General features: G+C 39.1%; 1 pseudogene; it reads left to right on the top strand.

Annotated features, from left to right (window-relative positions):
• Positions 1-3,256: 3,256 nt before the first annotated feature.
• LOC115303038 lies at positions 3,257-3,414 on the top strand (annotated as a pseudogene).
• The last annotated feature ends 1,002 nt before the right edge of the window (positions 3,415-4,416 follow it).

Genomic DNA, 4,416 nt, shown 5'->3' with positions numbered 1-4,416 from the left:
CAGATGCTAACCTCCCTAGGTGGGTTTCCAGCGGTTAGTAGTAAAAAGCAAGCAAGCAGACAAAAGCACCCTGTACTCTCCCTTCAGCATAATTTCTTTGAGGGAGGTTTTCTGCTTGTACCTTGCCCAGTTTCTTGTTCTAACTAGGAACTGTCTGAGCCCCATCTTTGAGAGTAACCTTGCATCAGTTCCGGTCCTCACTGAGTGAAGCAAAACACCACAGTCTGTGTGGGGCATGTGGATTGTGCATTTGGCTGTTGCTCCTGGCCCAGGTCACCACGGATGTGCTGGAGTTCTTGGGAAGGTTTTGTCAGACTCCCAATAGCTTAGGTTCGTTATCAAATAAATCCAGTTTGTTACATCCATCAGGAAGAGACACCTGGGGAAAGTGCGACTATGTACGTGTGACAATTATCTGGCATCTTCTGGGGCTCTTATGTTTCCTTCAGCCCTCTGTTTGCCTCTCTACTTGTGCCCCTTCAGGTAGATCCTAATATCAGACATCTGGAGCAAGTTTAAAATGTAGGGAGGCACCTCAGTGATATAAAATAACTACACTTTATTTCTTGCTAACTTAGGTAGCAAGGAGACTCAGATCACAAGTCCAACTTCTAGAACTCTTGAACTTGCCAATTCTAGTTCTCTAAGTGGGCTCAGGGCTTGGTGAGGCCGTTCCCACCTTTACGGATCCACTTCTCAAGGTCTGCTGCTAACCCCTCAGAGAGGGATAATTATCCCCTCTGCTCTGGGCCTGCCTCTGGGGCTAGAGCCCTGGCATATGCAGTGTGTGAGGACCCCTTCTTCAGCACCCACCAGGACCTCACCCCCCATTGTGTCTCCAATCCTTCCTTCCTCACTGTTAGATGAAGTCATATTTCCTTTAGAGCTGGAAACCAGCCATCAGTTCCAATTCTGTGGCCCGCAGTAAATGCTCTGTGTTTTCAGTCCACCAGGCTTTTGATGCTAAAAGCAGAATGTTTAAGAATTCAAAATCCTTACTTTCTCTTCTAAAGGCTCCGTTCTGAATTTAAAGCTGTACAACTTGAATATGAAATATCGAACTGAGGTTTTTTTTGGCAGCCAGTTATTGAGAGTTTGCTCTATTCAGAGGATTAGATGCGCACACGTGAATCAAACAGATCCCTGGCTCTCTGCTCAAGGTGCAACCCTCAAATCAGCAGCATGGGCATCATCTGGGAAGAGGCCAGCGATAGGGCATCTCAGACCTACCCCAAGCTTACTGCATTTTAACAAGAGGCCATGCAGATTCATGTGCACGTGGACATTTGAGGAGCACTGGCCCCATGCCCACAGTATATACCCATATGACAGTATACACAGTCAGAGCCCACAGTATACACCTACAATTGACAAATGTGAGAAGGAAGTGCCAAAATAAGTAAGAGCTCCCCAGGGAAACACCAGGTTCTGAGTAGAAACCAAGATCCCACCACACCTCTCCCTGCCCCAAGCCTTGGTGCATTATTCTCAAGAGTCTACACATTTCAGTGTCAGGTCCCAGACCCCCATGATTGCTCCCTCCCTGTCCAGTTCTCTTAAACTCAGGGCTGTGTGCAGAACAGAGAGCTCTGGAAGGCCTTGTTGGCGCCAGCTGAGCCCCGATGTAGCATCTGTAAAGGAAGTGCTTTCCAAAGCCTATTTTAAATGTGCTTATTTATTTCTAATCCATAAACATTTTTGAGTGCTCACCACATGCAAAGCCCTAGGCTGGATAAATCAGGGAACACAGAATAATATAACAACCCCAGGACATACCCTAAGCTTGCAAACAGATATTATTAATGTATAATTTGGAACTGCTTTAATGAAGATTACGTTGGCTTTTGTTTACTTTACTATGGAGTAAACACTTACAACATTTATCCCTAAAAGTACTACTAGGTCGATCAATCGGTCACACTGGACTGTCAATACAAATATTGAGAATCAGTTTTGAGGTTAAACCAAGCAGGAGTATAACTTTTAGAAAGGATTCATCATGATCAAAATATTTGTTAGGAATATTTCAGTAAGTTGATGTATTCTGAAAGGAAGGAAGCCTATTTATTACTAAATCTAGTGGGTTCTGTTACTGTTTTTATTGTTCTTGGGGTTGGAAATGGGATATTCTGGCTAATTTAATATTCTGATAATCCGAGAGTTACTGTATAGAAACTGTGAAAACAAATTCAGTGAGATTGAGTCTACAAAGAACATGAAATCCAGGTTCAGAACATTTTATTCATAGTTTATATACCATATTAAAAAGCAAAAATTCATAATCCTAAACCTATCTTGACTATCATTCTCTTGTAACACACTTATTAAAGCATTTTAAGATATTATAATATTTCAAGATCTTTTTAAAAATATTAAACATAACTAAAATGATCTTTAAAATTTTTTAATATTTATTTATTTTTGAGGGGGGAGGGGCAGAGAGAGAGGGAGACACAGAATCTAAGGCAGGCTCTAGGCTCCATGCTGTCAGCACAGAGCCTGACGTGGGGTTCAAATTCACAAACCATGAGATTATAAACCTAAGCCAAAGTTAGATGCTTAACCAACTGAGCCACCCAGATGCCCCCAAAATGATCTTATTTTTTAAATGATTTGTCTACCTCATTATTTGGAGTCTAGAAACTGAGACTTTACTATATTTAAATGAAACTTACCAATAAGTAACTAATATTTTGGTTACCAATAATTATACAAATGCCAGAAAATATACTATATTCCAAATGAAAAATTATTCATCCTCTTTAATTTACAAAGAAATAAACTTTCCAAAAACAAACAGGAACAAAATCAATGATTAACTTTTGCAGTTAAATTGCATCAAGAAAATGGGAGAAATTATTTTCAAGACTGTACTAATAGGAACAAGCAGTAAGATCCAGAATTAGAAATCTCTATGTAAAAAAAAAAAATCTTCAATCCTAAATTATTAGCAAAAATTTCAAAGAAACACCACTAATTATCTAGAGATTACTGAATGCAAATCACTAGTGGCAGTAATACAGCAGGAAGAAGGGTAAGGAAATCTGTTATTAACTATGAAAAGGAACTGATCTCAAATTCATAGAAATAAAAATAAATTTTCTATACATATATCTCCTATTTCCTTAATGTTGGAAGAAATGATGTTAAATTAAAAGGGGAAGAAAATCTTTACCATAAAAATGAGAAAATTTTAAGTCAAATCAAAACTGTGGACTTGAATGTTGTTAAATCAGTAGATTTTAAATGTGCTCACATCGCTTCTCGGCCTTTTGGCTAAGATCAAGTGTAGTATCTGTTCACGTCAGCTTAATAAATGTTCTCACCACAAAAAAGACATGGTAACTATGTGGCTAAATGGAAGCAGTTGTTAATATGGCTGTAATCATTTTGCAATTCATGAATGTATCAAATCATCAGGCTGTATACCTTAAGCTAGAACAAGTCTATGCATCAATTATAGCTCAATAAAGTTGGAGGGGAAATGATAAAGCTTGGGGCAGTCCTCTAAAACGCCTACCCTCAAGAAGGCTGTATTTTTAAATATTTTTTTAGTAAATGAGTGTATCACCTAACAAACAATTTTTTAATGTTGATTACACACACACACACCAACTCCCTCAAGTTAGATCAACTTCCTGATGCCATTGCCTACAATCGAATATTTCATTTATTAATACATAATGTGATGGCTTTCCTGATAATACGAAAGTAGCAAAAATCCTGTTTTATACGATTTTTAAGTTTCTCTCCTCATTTAACTTTTTAAAATATAATAATATTAATTTTATATTTTTAATGAGGAGCATGGATTCACACTTAGGAGATTGAAGAATACTTTTGAAACTCTTAAAACAACACAAAAAGATAAAGGGGATTTTGTTACAAGCTGAAATCAGCTAAGATTGTGATAGGCATTTTGCTTTCCCACAGTGAACCTGGAGGGGCGGGGAGTAAAATTTTGAAAACTGAGGAATATCCCAATTATGGTGACAGGATCACAGAAAAGTGACAGCCCCTACCCAAAGCCATCCCCTAACCATGGTGTTCTGCCAACGGAGAAGTGGAGGTGAAACCAGAGACATATTGCCCTGACCAAGACTTATTTTCACCTGAAGAGGAGGGGCATTTTTCTGATTGATCGCCCAGAAGGAGCACCTTTTTCTGATTGGTCTCGAAGACTAGTGATTCTCCATAACCTTGGACAAGTAATTTACTCTCCCTAGACATGAGGGACTTTTTGTCCCCCTTCCATCTCCACTTCCCCCTCCATTTCACCCACTGCCCCCCACCCTACCCCTACTTCGTAAAATGAACTCTTTGGAACCTCTTATCACCAAGATTTGTTCTTGCTCCAAATTCTATGCCCCTTCGGTGTTGTCTCTTTGTGCAATCTTTCCCTTGGTCCTCTGATTC

This window comes from Suricata suricatta, chromosome 9, assembly GCF_006229205.1.
Source record: "Suricata suricatta isolate VVHF042 chromosome 9, meerkat_22Aug2017_6uvM2_HiC, whole genome shotgun sequence".
Classification (NCBI taxonomy): Eukaryota; Metazoa; Chordata; class Mammalia; order Carnivora; family Herpestidae; genus Suricata; species Suricata suricatta.
The sequence above is the reverse complement of the archived record's forward strand: the minus strand, read 5'-3'. Positions and strand labels throughout refer to the sequence as shown.